Genomic DNA, 14,655 nt, shown 5'->3' with positions numbered 1-14,655 from the left:
ATTTATTAAGCACAATAATTTCCCCTATGTTGTCCTTGGTGTCAATGTTTGTTGGCTTCTTATGAAAAGGGCATCTTAATGGTATTCAAGTGATTTAATTGAGTTCCTTTGATTTGGCCATTGACCTACGGTTACCGTTCTTGGCCAATCCGAGAGAATGGTTATGTGCCGGTTTGACTCGAGGGGTATACGATCCGCCCCAAATGTTCTTTTTTTTTTTCACGTGCGCGTGTCATACTCGTCCGAGCGTAGCCCCTGTCGCCATCATCGTCATCACTATTGCCTCGACAAGCACATCGTGATCTCGCTGCGTAGTCGTTTCGCACTGTGCACCCGCCTGACTTAATGTTTACACTTCCGCATAGCCTGTGAACGGTGTAGCACATAAGCATACAGTCGCACGAGCATAAAATCGTGACCTATGCGGAGCTATAAACAAAACATTCGATGAGATTGCACTTTTCACAGGAGAAAAAGAACTGTGCACCTCACCGTCAGTTATCGCACTTAATTAGCCGCTCGGGTAAAGCTTGGTTTCACAAGGAATTGATTACGACACGTTCGTTGCACCTGTGCATCATTGTTCTTTTAAATCCTTTCATCGTTTAGCACCATCGCGGCGGGCAGCCAATCGGTCCGACGAACGTCTCTGCCTCTTTTTTTTAAACAAGACGTCGCTGCAAGCTTCCGCGTGTGTACACGCAACACGGTGTGAGCGCTTCCAAGCGACGTCGCGCGGAAGCTACGCGCCGCACATCTCGGTTCGATCGCTCGGCGAGTGGCGCCGCGCACGGCGGGCAAAGGCGGCGCGCCAAGCCTAATTGGGGCGCCGAACCGAGGCCACGGTATTATACGCCGCGGCGGTGGCGTCGTTTTAAAGACCCTCGGTTTTAATGGGTGCGCCGCGGCCAAAAGTAATAAACGGCTTCACTCAACAAGCGGGCAGCAGCTGGCGACGCAGAGCAGCGCGGGTGCTACAGGGACGAAAAAAATAAATAACACAATAAGCAGGTGGCCCTGGAGTCCTCTTTAAATATTAACAACAGTAGGTTATGGAGGACTACAAAATGAGCGCGACGCGGGAGGAGAGAAAGAAGACGAGCGACACGCAGAGTCTCGGGGAAGGCCGATTATTGTCATTACACACCGGAACGGACGGGTCTCGCGCATTAATCAAGTCGCGGCCCGTAAACTGATTCCCACCTATGGCCGCGAGGTCAGCCACCTGCGCCACACTCTGTCGGGCGCGCTCTGCAGGGCTCCGGTAGACGACTGAAAATCGGGCCCGCGTGGAGACGCATGCGCGCACTTGCTGCGCAATAAAGGCGACAAATCAACGCGCAGAATGTGATCTAGATCAGCGACGTGCATTGCCTGTTGCACAGTGGGCATTCGACGGAGAGGTTTAGAACAGGGGCCCCAAACGTTTCGGGGCCCCAAAGAAATAGCGTCGAAGCCACTGCGTATGCGCGAGACGCAAACTGCGTTTGGGTTTTGCGTTGGGCACGCTATTTCACAGATTTAGCGGGAGGCCCAAAAGTTGCCAAGCTTGGAGAAGTGACTGCGGTTATCGCTTTCTCTCAAATAGCGTGTGTAACGAAGATTGATTCATTAGACGCCGCTGATTCGGAATTGGATTTCTAAAGGTTTTCTTTGACGCCGAATAGTGGCGCTGTCAGCGCAAGACGCTATCCACAAACGCCCTGTTCTAAAGCTCTTCACTCCTGCGTGCCCCGACGCTAACACCCGCAAAGCGCTATTCTAAAACTCTCTATTTGCTTTCCGTGGAAACAAAATATTCGTGGGACAGCAACATTCATACGTGGACGGATTACCAGCGAAGCTGTTTAGCCTGCATGCATGGGCTGCACACATTGTGAAGAAATGATCTTTTCATACAGGACCCCGCTACACCGATACAAGCGCTGCCGCGGTCACCGAACCTTCCATGCATACGTCGCTGCTGCAGCCGCGCGTGGCGTTAAAGCCACAGAAGCGCAGGTCACGTGCACATCTTTTCCCCTCTAATTATTCGTCAAAGAGGATTTAAAATAAATAGAGCGCACGAAGGACCAACTCGCTACACTAAGCGCACTTCCTTATACATATATATACAGGGTCCTGAATATTTGGCTACGTGTGTTCGAAAAAAGATTTTGCACTCACCGCTGCAATGTTCTTGCTCAAATTTTGCAGAACGATCGCATTTTGTTGTCTGATTCGTTTAGTATAACACTTGGCACGATTAGTCGCCTGTTTTTTATGACAAAATTGAGAAACTGTTTTCGCCTATAGAAAAAATGGCGTCTGAAAAGGCGGTCCTGGCACCATAGAGTTAGTAGAACAACTCTAGAGGAAAAGCTGGGCCGGAAAAGTGGGAACCTCTAGGGCGCCGCCCTGTTGCTACTGGTCAATGTGGCCAGCGCAATTACTATTGAAAGAGCTGAAAACACGTACAGGTCACCTTATGCTTTGTCATCTAAAAACGCATACCTCATGGCTTTATGAAGGTGGTGCGTTAATAAGTTTACAGAAAGCGATCGCTAAGTCCGTGACTTACGTAAACCACGATGTACGCATTCATGCAATAAAGGATGACGCGAATTTCGGTTTCGAATCTGTTTTTTTGGATGCTTAGTAGTTTCGTACAGTTTAGGTTTGACATGCGATCGCGCGTCGACATCGGACGCTATGGGACACTCGTGCCTTATGTGCCACCGAAGCCGCGAAGTGCTCTGGCATATACCTTCGCATGTAAGTAAACGAATGTATCTCCTTGTTGAGAATATCGCGCGAGTAGGCAGCTCTTGTGGTGCATCACAATCGTTTGAGAAGCGTCACAGTAGAGCATTTTTCTACATGCGGAGCGGTGTTTTTATTTGCAGGTTTCCCTTTAGTAGGAAATTGCTGGACAGGCGGACCAGCGCACCGGATTGTACTGGCGAAGCCACAAGCAACTCAAAGAATCTGTTTAATTGTTGCACTTTGAACAATCATGCTTCTACGAAGGCCACAGCAGAAAAACAGCCTGATGCCGAGTATTTCTGTGCCACGAAGTAATCAAGAGGCGAGTGCCTAATGCGGACGAAATCGAGTGCATCGAGACTTCGAACGACAGAAAGCTGAGCTAGTTGGTAAGGATTCATTATGCAAAACAGAAGTGAGGCGTGCAGACAGGACACAAGAGTAGAGAAGTGGGCGGCGCTCGTGTTGTTTGCTTGTAAATACTCTACTCACTCTACTCTTGTGTCCTGTCTGCACGCCTCAGCTCCGTTGTGCATAACGAGTGCATCAACCCACATATTAATAGCGTAGGAGTTTTATTGACTGTGCAATATTTTCAACACTTCCTTGCATGTCATTTCATGTGGAATATCTTTTCTGGTCACAAATTTGTGCAGCGAATCTATTTGCATGATCGACTCCGGGCCTGTGGGACCGTTCACTCGCACTTGATGCTGAGTCTTTTACATGTATCCATAAACTGCAGACATGCACATCAGATCCCTGCGAGCACTTTCAAAATTCAATTATTTTAGACAACCGGCACATATGCAATACTGACATAATCTCAAATACCACTAAGCAGCTGGGACACATTTTTGTTGACCATATTCGCAGGTAAAATAAGTAGATCATGTGGACAGCTCCAGCTCATTTTCCTTAAATCAGTGTGTACAAGTGGTATGCAAAAATAATTTTTTCGCGCGCACGTACCGATTATTTTGCTGTATAAGCAAGAGAACCCACCACGTTAGTGTAACGTATCTTGTACATCACACTAATATGTGATTTAATTTACCAAGTGAGATGAGTTACTTTTATGGCTCATTCAGTCATATCACACTGCAAGCTGCATTCATCAATCTTCAATTGGATTTTGCAAATGTTTAATGAAACATGTTTCCCTTTTATGCAGATATGCAATGGCAAGCCCTTCCGTGTGTTCCAAAGGTAAAATTTAAGCTCTAAATTAAAGAAGACATTTCAAGTCAGAAACAAGCAAAAATGATGGTGAATGCCGAGTATCAGAAGCCCAATGTACAGAAATTATGAGAAGTGTTGAATGATTTTAAGGAAAGAGTCGTATTTGAATATGCAAGACTCTTTAGTGGAGGTCAAGCAAGTTAATATAGGTAGAATACTCTGCAAAATTATGCGAGTGAGGGGATGTCAAACAATGGGTCAGGAAATGCATTGTTTTTCTGCAAAACAAAAGCTGATTGCCATTACATAAGTCACTTTAGCGTCATGGGACTGGTGCTTGGTAAATTCAGAAATAAACCAAAAGACAAGACACGCAAAAATAAAAAAAAACAATTTAATGATGCTCTCTCCACACTGGGATAAATAAAAACAAACACATCACATCTAATGTGGAAATATCAGACGCCTTGTGAAACACTAAAGGAAAAATTCGGTTTCGAGCTATGGCACTTGCCGCATAGATGTGGGGGGCCTTGCACCAGTAGTGATAGTTACCAATGCATTTAGAAATTGAAAGCATTCATGCAGGCAAGGATGAGTCTTCATATTTTTGGCTACCACTTCAAATGCCTCCACCAAGTGTTACAATGCTGCACGCAGCCATACTAAGGATCTCGCAGCAACACCTGCAGGTAAAAAGCAGAAGCAGTCAAAGTGCTGGTGTGTACTGGACACGATGTTTGAAAACGTTTAGGCAAGAAGAGTGCAAGAAGCAGACATAACAACTGCATTTATTTCCATAATTCCCCATTTGAATGGCCTTTTCTTAGACAATGCCTACGCCTAGCCACAGCAGCTCCCTCATACAGACTCCGCAAGCCAGGAGGCCGTGGAGGCAAATGCAGGTAAGAGGCAAGAAGCAATAGCACTGGTATTGACATTCATCTAACTTCTTTCTTTTTCGTACGTTTAGGCAGCCAGCACACTTCGAACAGCCACCTTGACTGCAGGTGTGTCACCCTAGTTGCCAAGGTAGCATTTGAGGGAAAGCGACAGGCAATGTGAACAGCCACTTCTCAATGTAAACGATACTCTTTCTCTCGGATGACTCCTCGCCACGCCAGCTCGCCTGTGCAGACTCCACCAGCAAAGATGCCGCAGAGGCACGTGCAGGTCAGAGGCCAGTAGCAGTGGCACTGGTGTCGACATTCACCCAATTTCTTTTTCTTACACTGAGGCAGCCAGCACACCTCGAACAGCCACCTTGACTGCGGGTGTGTCAGTAGATTCCTGTTGTACAGGGTCGTCCTTTTTGAAAGGGAACACGCGAGCGCGTGGCCTGTGCTCTGCGGCGGCTGCCTAGAGCGCCGGTCAGTGGCAGCAAGAGGAAGCACGTCAGCTTTTGGCGTCATCTATTGACGGTAAGAATGACTAGGCATGGCCGATTGGAAGCGCCTATTGGACTCCCGTCCCCGTATTACTGATGCGCAAGCAGCGGGGCCTGCAGCGCGAGCGCGATTTGCTAGCAGCAGACGCTGCGCTGCAGGCCCCGCTCCTTGCGCATCAGTAATACGGGGAAGGGAGTCCAGTAGGCGCTTCCAATCGGCCATGCCTAGTCATTCTGACCGTCAATAGATGACGCCAAAAGCGGACGTGCTTCCTCTTGCTGCCACTGACCGGCGCTCTAGGCAGCCGCCGCAGAGCACAGGCCACGCGCTCGCGTGTTCCCTTTCAAGAAGGACGACCCTGTACATATGCTCATACTAAACTTCAGTAAACTTGAACTTGATAATAAACTTGAAAGCAAATGGGACATTGATGCAATGTTTTTTTGAACATTTATTGTACACATACAATATATGTTATACTTTGCAGTGCTACAGAGCGTATTTTGAAGCTTCCCCCTATATTTTGCACCTTTAATTACGTATGTGTTGTGCGGCCCTCAATGCAGTTCATGTTGTAGCAGCTGCTTTGTCTGTGTATCGCACATTGGCTTAAGCTCGTGATATCCACATACTTCTCTCACATATACAAAATAAAGTTCTATGTAGTCCTCAGTGTTACAAAAAAAAATGAAAGTAAACAATCCGATCGTGGAATTGTGTTTATCACAGTGATTCCTATGACAGTTACTGACAAGTTGACAACTTGAACTGGTCAATCCGTCCCATAGCCTCCTCTATTTTTCAAAAATAAAGGAGGCTATGATCCGTCATGGCAAGGAATTGTATGTGGATGGATGGATGAATACAACTTTCTTGTACGTCCGGCAAGGTTTTTTTGTACGTATAATTGTATGTATACATAAAAAAAAGGGGGGGGGTATGTGTGTGTGTTTGTAGTCGGGGGGTATACGATTAGGGTGGTACGAAAAAAATGTACCAACACCGTCCTCTAGACCCATTCCGTTAAGGTACCGTAACAAAGCGTATTATGCCTAAAGTTCATACGACCAACTCTGATATTACTACACACGCCAGGCGACGCGAGCCATGACGCATTCGCGACTGCACCGGATGCACTCCATATTATTCTCGTTAATCGTGCTCACTGCACCGAGGCAAAAGAAAGATCATGGGCGCAGGTGCCTTTAATGTGTGTCGACCTTGCGAGGCACTGCTGCGCGTGCCAGGGGAGCTGTCCGTGCGAACACTCCCTGGCACACATCTGCCTCGGCGGCCCCAACCTACGTACCGTTCTGCTTCGAGCTTTGATCCCCCCACAGTCCCTTGGGTGCCCTGGAGTTCCTGCGCCGCCTGCTTTATTATAATCTCAGGTGCTCTCCTGAGACTTCCGTTTGTCCGCTACATGTGCCCTACAGATGGATCAGTACTTATAATAAGAAAAAAAAACCCGATCTATCGTCGCGACGATAGATCGCGAAAGCGGCTTTTGCAACATACCGCGCCCGTGCGAAGAGAATTACGGAACGCCAACGAGGAATCTGACCACAGCTTCGAGCTCGTAACCTCGTCGAATGACACTCCTGCAACAGGCGTGACCGCTGAAAACCGCATACCGCCGGAAACTTCAACAGGATCATCCCTCGGTTGCTTAACTGCCACCTCTACGGCCAACATGGACCACACCCACACCGTCCCGCAACATAGAATAAAGAACCAACTTATAAAGCCCAAACACACGGCTGCACGCACACATCACGACACTACAAGCGAGACGCCATGTTGCTACGGTTGCCGGATTAAAACTGACTACTGTCACCAAGTCTAGCAAGCGTCTCAGGAGCTGGCAACTTCGGCGCATAGCAACATGGCGGCGCTCTTGCGGTTCCCGATTTCAATGCATGGGCCCTACGGGTAGCTTGTCCTCTAGAGTAAGTAACTCTATGCCTGGCACTGACTTGTGTCGCCGCCTGCCGGCAGCAGAAGGAAGCTGTCGCGTAAACGGCCGATTTCAAGATGGCGTTTCGACGCGCGATGCCGCGGGCCCAATATCTCCTCTGTGGAGGGCCTGTCGTCTAAGTTCTTCAAAACTGTCCGAAGGGCACTCCTCGTATGTGGAGCAGTCACATATGGGGTGTTTGGACGTTTCTTCGACATCACGTGCGCTGCCATTTGGACTGTCCGCCATCAGGAATGAGTAGGCGTTTTTGATACTCGCAGGAGACACGGTAACGCGTCTTCCCGTTGGTTGTAACAAGGTAAAAGTAATCTCATATGCGGGTCCAAAGGCGCCGGTTGATGAACTCCGGTGTGTTCCACTGAGGTGCCGCGCTGCATCAGTGCTTGACAATGGTGCTTTCACATTCGCCATGTGCCTCACAGGCAGCTGTATCGGCACTTTGATTGCCAGTAATGTTGCAGTGCCCAGGTTGATAATGACGTGGCCATTTGTGAGCACTGTATAAGCCCCACCAGTTCTTCTAACCTCACTAAGGACAATGATATCCCAAACAATGCCTGATAGTTCCTCAAAGAGTCCTGCTAGGCTTCACTCGAGAGGGTTCGGGTGTTAAACGTTGCAAGGGTCAGTTTCCATTGGCGGCCTGTCCGGACCCAGAGATTCATAGGACGATCTGCTGCGTAGCTGCTGGGGACTGAGGGCCATTGGTTAAGCGAATGAGTCATTTGGGAGGGAGTGGCCGAATACTGCACCAGGGAGGCCAATTCCTGTCCTGGTGAGGGAGTGTCTTGTTGAAGCTTAGTGGGTTTTCCTAATTTGGTTGTACCTGAATTAGTATAGCCCCAATTGCTCTCGGCGTATTTGCCGCTGTCAGGCGCCACTCCAAGCCTGGAGATGTAGCGTACTGGAGGAGGTAAATTTGGGAGGAGTTCCGCAAGGATCTATATTAGGACCAACAATATTCTTGCTGTATATAAACGATATTGTCAACATCCCCCTGACCACAGACATTGTCCTTTACGCAGATGATACAATGTTTTTTTCACATCTAATAACCTTTCGTCTCTCACTCGTACTGTTAATGATGGATGGATGTATAATTATGTATAATTATGTAATTATGTAATCATGTATAATTATGTATAATTAATTATGTAATATTCATTATGTATAATTATGTATAATTATGGCTTCAAAATTTGTCCTGCTAGTTACATGCAAATAAACTCTTATTGAATGTTAGGAAAACCAAACACATTGTCTTCTTATCCGTTAATAAACCAGTTCACATTGATAGCTCTGTAACGTTTAAATCATGTCCATTAGAGCAGGCTTCAGCATTCAAGCTTCTAGGGGTACTATTTCATGAAAATCTTCGATAGACAAGTCACGTGAATTTTATAAAAGGTATCATTGCTAAATCAGTTGGAATGCTAAATAGATTTCGGACGTTGTTGCCAATAAGATTAAAACGGCAACTTTATTTTAGTACTGTACATTCCCGTATAAAATATTGTCTACTAGTTTGGGGGGTTACGTCAAAGTATAATTTGGAACGACTATACATAATGCAGAAGTATACGATTCATTCAAAACCTATCTAGTCGTGATCATACATCCCCATACTTTGCCGAGAACCGGATACTTCATATAGAAATGTTATATAAACAGCGTTTGTTGGAATTGATATTTCTCGAATTAAAAGCAAATCGTGAGCTGTTTTTTCATACATATACATATACGGAGACACCATATTATTTCAGAAATAAAAACTTTGTAAAGAATAAAACGAGAACTAGATACGGTATGCAATTATTAAAATGGCAAATTCCGAACCTTCTGAATTGTTATCCATCGTTTTTAGATACAATGGAGAGTTCGCCCTCTTTGCTTGCCTTCAGAAAACTAACTAAAATGTATTTCCTCCGACAGTTGTAATTATGTTGTACATTTGTTTTGTTCTCTTCAATCCAATTGTAGTCCATTGGCCTTAATAGTTGTGTGTCTTGTTGATAATGAATGTGCTGACGACTAATTCTTCCTTATCTTGCTTTATCGTGTTTGATACTCTGTACATGCATTTTTATTTGTATGTGTTTGATATTTTGCAGTGTGTTTTGAAGCATGTTGCGCTCATGTTGTGTGCTGCGCGTGCTGTCTGGTGTCAAAGGCCTAGTCAGGTGGCTTTTAGTGCCGCCTTTTGCCTTGGCACCAAGACAAACCGCTCTTGAGCGTTGCTTTGTCAATAAACAAAAATAAAATAAACAAAATAAACTTTCTACCTTCAGAAAAACAAACAAAAGAAACGCGAGGATTCGTAACTTCCGACCGTGGCAACCGAGCGCACAAGGTAACTAAGCCAGATAACCCTGCGGGCTATCGGGCCATTTTATGCCGGACAATTCCAGCCAAGAGGATCCTGCCTGAAAACATGCTTGAATAACCAAGTTCAAGCCACGTCGAACCTCAGCCACTTGATCGAGTATGCGCCACGTATGCTCCATTATCGCCTATTCGCAACGCTGACGTTCCCGTGCATGACAACCAACTGCACGCCAGCATGCCGCCACCGCGCCGAGAACAATTTCTGGGCGACACACGTCCGGCCACCACATGCACGCGACTTCAGAGCGACCAACGACAGGCCATCGTGGCGGGTGATCCGTCGCTCGTCGCGTCGAAGGTTTCTGGCCAGCCAGGAAATTTCGCGTGTCGCCGTCCGCGCGGCGACCGAGTGATTGCGCGACAACATGGCAGCAACCAGACCGCCCGCTTCGATGTAAAATCGCTCTTGCAACTTTCTGCCATGACAGCAAAAAGCAAATACCTACTTAAATCAGCCATCGCTTTGGCTCATCTTAAGCTCAGGGCAAAGTATCGGCGTTGTTTTGTCGTATGAGATCAGTTGTTTGTTTTGAAGCTGTTAAGCCTGAGACGCTACCGAGAGCCGCGGAAGTGTTTTGTGTTTTCCCCATCAGTTGACACCACGGCATTTCACGCTGGCGGCACGGAACTAATTTTTACTGGCGATGCCAGCATTTGATGTTGGCAGATAGTAGTAGCATGTAGCACAATGATAGCACAATGTTAAAGCATTGATCTCGTGGTACGTTTGCGATTCCTTTACGGGTACACGAGTGTATTTATTCGAACAGCAATGTAAATTTGTGGCTACATTTTCCCGCGATGTCGCGTACTCCAGGCCGCGATTCAACAGGGTCTGCCCGTCGCGTCGCTTGAATGTAGCATGCACGTGGTTACCGCTTGCTTGTTTAGAACTTGCCTGCCCGAATTTTGAGTGAGTCACGTTAAATTTCCGCAGCGCTTCGTTTTTATGGAATATTTTACTTCCATGTAATAAAACAACAAAATTACAACAAATTGCGCGATAGCTCTGCGCCCCGTTAGCGCTCCTGACTACATTGCCTCGGAGGCATGGGTTAGAAACCCACGACGGCGGCGAATGGAAACAAAGCTTTAGTTTTCTTCGGCCTTTGGCGAAGCTGCAGGTTTGACGATGACGACCACGGTCGTCGTCAGCGCAACGAAGTGGATCGACGGACGGACACGACAAGTACAGTTTCGAGCACTTGACTGCCGTCGCAGTACAAGCAACTATAGAAGGAATATTACACTTGCAGAAATGCAAAGGCAATACAGAATATGCGCTTCGTGTGTAAATAACACGAGCATATTTTTACAGTCCGCACGTCTTCTTTTCGGACGAGGCAAAGAAGAAAGGGCCCCTTTCGCCATTACAGCCAGATATTTATTGCTGTCTCCATAAAAGTCTCAATGCCTCCATATAGAACCTAACTCAATCTCGATTATGAGAGTCCGCTTTGTCTTGTCTGCCGAATTGTCTGAGCGTGCAGTCGACCAGGGGTGACGGATTTGAATGAACGAATAATATGACGAGGCACAGGTGTGTGTGTCGCCTTCTCGTCTCGTCAGTTCGCCATGAACCAGCAACAAGCCTTTAGATTTGAATAGGCGTGCGAAGGAAACAACTAAAGCACACACAGCGTGAAAGGCGAACGGTACGCATAACGTGCTTCCACGAGAACGTCAGCGAAAGCAAAGAAAGCGCCTGCAGTACACGGCGACAGTAGCGAGTTGGAGCAGGCCTTTCCATCGCCGATTAATTAAGCAAGCTTTATTGTGAAACGCAAACGAATTACCGCGACCTTCATTACATCCTTCGGCAAGGAGGACATTCGTTTTCTCTCAGCCAGCACACGAGTGGCCGAGCTACAATAAATGGAGCGAGCATTCGTGGAAGTCGTCTCTGAAGGGCTCGAATGAAACGCTTTCGTTAGAGGTGGGCGAATATAGAATTTTTTTCCGATACTGTAAGGTCGTTGTGAATGTTCGGCTTGGTGAAGCTCATGTATGCATTCTTTTTCTTTGCTTAAGTGCGTGCTCCTCGACTTTTCTGGGGCCCACTCTGTTTTTGTGTATGTGTTGTATGGCAATGTTGTGCTATTGGCTCACACCCTGGCCGCTTCCAGGGAGCGCCTGCTTTGGGAAGACGGTGGCCGGACGCTGTTCGGCGAGAAAGGGAGCGGCAGTGGTTCTCGCGCACTGGGTCTGGCGAGCGCCATATATCGCGCAGTGAGCCGCTGTAGCGACATCTGGAGAAGGCTGTCTTTGGGGAGTGTTCTGCGTCGGGCTCGAGCGGCGGCAATCGCCGGTGCGAGTTACGCAGCCCGGAGACATGGTCCCGTGGCTGGGGGGGGGGGGGGGGGGGGGTGATAATGGGCGCGGCTGAGCGGGGAGTGTGAGCTGAGGCCTGAGAGACGACGGACCGTTCTCGTCAGGTGCCCGATCGGAGCGACGGACTGCTCCGAAGCCTTGCTCAGCCGCATTCGTAAATGTGAAGCAGTTTTCCTTGTTTGCTATATACTCCTTGTAACCGTTACTATCTGCCTGTAAATAAATCAGTTTGAATGATTGACATCAAGCATCGTTAGTGCCGAGATACCGAAGCAGAAAGCAGGGCATCGGCTCAGGAAGAGCCGAGAGCGAACAAAAACCACAAAGAAGGAAGAACCCGGCGGAAGAAGAAGAAGAAAGACTTTACTAAGTATCGAATATCGAATCGAATAGTCAAATGCGGATGCATTTTACAGCAGAAATATTTATTTCAGTATAAGGATGCCACGTCTGTACTTGCTGTGACGTAAAAAAGACAGCTATTAGGGACAAAGGATCAGATTTATACGCAAGATCGCTAATTGCCATAAAAAATTGCGCCAACAGCCTGTCAACATATTTAGAGCTCCATCGCAAACAAGCTCTCAAATAATGAATTGATGCTTCATGGCTAGCTTTCCAAAGACGTTACATAAATGATTGCCGGGAAGAAAAAATCAGAAGTTGTGGGAAAAAGAAAGCCGCTGAACTGCTCGTGTGCCGTAAACACAACAGGCCCGTTGTAAGAAAAGCATCACTGGATGTAGCAAAAAAAAAAAAAAAACTGCTTCACGAAAAACACTTTTGAAGGCACTAAACGAGACCACAAGCGAAAATAATGTTTGTCTTGTAGGCTTTTACTGCGAAACCGAAAACAACACGCATTACTTGTTTTTTTTTTTTTTTTTGTATTTCCACTGATTCGAAAACTTTTATCGCTGTTTCACCTCTGATAAATTGCAATACTTTGCTTAGCAGACATAACAGTAGCAAGAGCTTAACAGTAGGTTATCGCGAAATTGTGGCTAGTTCGAATATTCGAAGATACCCAATGGCACACCTGACCCCTCTCCACGCAACCAAACACACTTGACAGTAGGGGAACCCCCTTGCCCCGGCTACGCCTATGGTGTGCGTGCGTGTGCGTGTGTGCGCGTGTGCAAGTTCTAACAACAACAAAACCCTTTCAGTTGATTGTAAGAACTCGTCCTGTGTTGCTCAGTCGACGTTGTCCCCTCGCTTTCCTAACCGTGGTGCCAAGCTACTCCTGCAATCTTTGGCTGCGTTCTATGTTGCAGTGGCTGCAATGCGCAGGAGACAGTGGATGAAGAAATGTTGAATGCCAGAACTAGGGGTAAAAAAAAGAAAACTGAACACTCACTGCGCATAAATTATGCTTGGGCCATGAAAAGCTCGGCAAGAGTGGGCCAAAGGACTGAGAGCTTTCCGAGAGGTAAAATTCAGCTCTTCTGGCATCACCGCTGAGGTCATCGAAGTTCAACCTCCCGCAAACAAATCAGACGGGTCAGGTTTGACAGCGTCGCCGCACCCGGCCGTCAAGCGTGCCAATTTTAGTCCCGGAGGGCACGTCCCATCAAACCGCTAATTGGCTCCGGTGTATTCTTGTGGCCAAGAGCAGGGGGGCAATCACGGGAGCGCTGAGCGGGGTCGAAAGCACTGAGGCGCGCCAAGAAGAAGCGGCGCCGTAATTCGATCTCGTCAGGCGTCCATTCTCGCCTTCGAAGGCAAAGCACGTGTCGGGGAGCGAGTCTCCATCAAAGTTCACCAGGCCGCGCGGAGAAAGCTGGCACTCGCTGGAGCGCCGCCGCGAAAGGAGGCCATTTCCGAGAGAGCGTCCATTTCGCGCGTCGCCCGCGCTGCAGCGGCGCATACAAGCAGTGGCAAAGAAAACCCGATCGGCTCAAGAGCCAGCTCTCGCGACGCTCGGCTGCCCGAGGGGACGTGGTTCACGTGAAGGAATAAAATACCTGGCCGTAGCAATAATCGTCACGCGGCTCTGCAATAGCCGCTGACTGCGCCCCAGGAGTTCCCCCGCACGGGCGCCTGCCAATATGGCGGGGAAACTTAGTTAGGCCTGCCATCTGTCGAGCGTCTGCCTACTCATTACTTCGGGAGCTGCCATATCTTTGCTCCTCATTGCGGCGCTTACGTTCCTCGCGTCGCTGCTGCTGGCGTCCTGGTGGCTGCGAATGCACGGGGGGCTCTTTTTCGCGCGGCGGTGATAAAATAACGAGGTGCCGCCGCAGGCCCCCGCGTGCACTTCAAGGCGGCCAGTCTGGGAGGGAACGTGTAGCTCGCCGGGCCTGCGGCCACGGGGGCTGCGCGCTTCGTTTGCGTTCCGTCGCCCACGAACATTGCTCCTCGAGGCACACCACCTTTAGTCGTGATTCATTGGCAAGTGTCCCGGAAGCATTAAGGGAAACAGGGGCTCGCTGCCGCATCTTTGACGAAGCAAACAGCGCACACACGAAGCACAGACGACGCCAACTGTACTGCAAAAGAGAGCGACACACACGTTCGTGGACACATTTGCATCGCGCATGTACACTACGCAATAGTTCGCCACCCGAAGCATTGGTATCTGTTGTTTACTCGACAGTGCGTGTACGACAGCTTAATCAACCCTCAGAGAGGCTCTCGGCAAAG

General features: G+C 48.1%; 1 protein-coding gene and 1 long non-coding RNA gene across 3 annotated transcripts in view; both read right to left on the bottom strand.

The window, feature by feature from the left end:
* The window catches only part of LOC126539585 (latrophilin Cirl-like), a 398,662-nt gene that overhangs the window by 166,444 nt on the left and 217,563 nt on the right, over positions 1 to 14,655 (bottom strand). The gene's annotated exons all lie outside the window — the stretch shown is intronic.
* On the bottom strand, positions 4,308 to 14,054 carry LOC129386985 (uncharacterized). Its single transcript, XR_008614328.2, has 2 exons — positions 13,370 to 14,054; positions 4,308 to 4,613 (listed from the first exon to the last, which is right to left on the bottom strand). It is a non-coding gene; the product is annotated as an uncharacterized lncRNA (long non-coding RNA).

Source organism: Dermacentor andersoni, chromosome 11, assembly GCF_023375885.2.
Source record: "Dermacentor andersoni chromosome 11, qqDerAnde1_hic_scaffold, whole genome shotgun sequence".
NCBI lineage: Eukaryota > Metazoa > Arthropoda > Arachnida > Ixodida > Ixodidae > Dermacentor > Dermacentor andersoni.
This window is presented reverse-complemented; position numbering and strand designations above follow the sequence as displayed.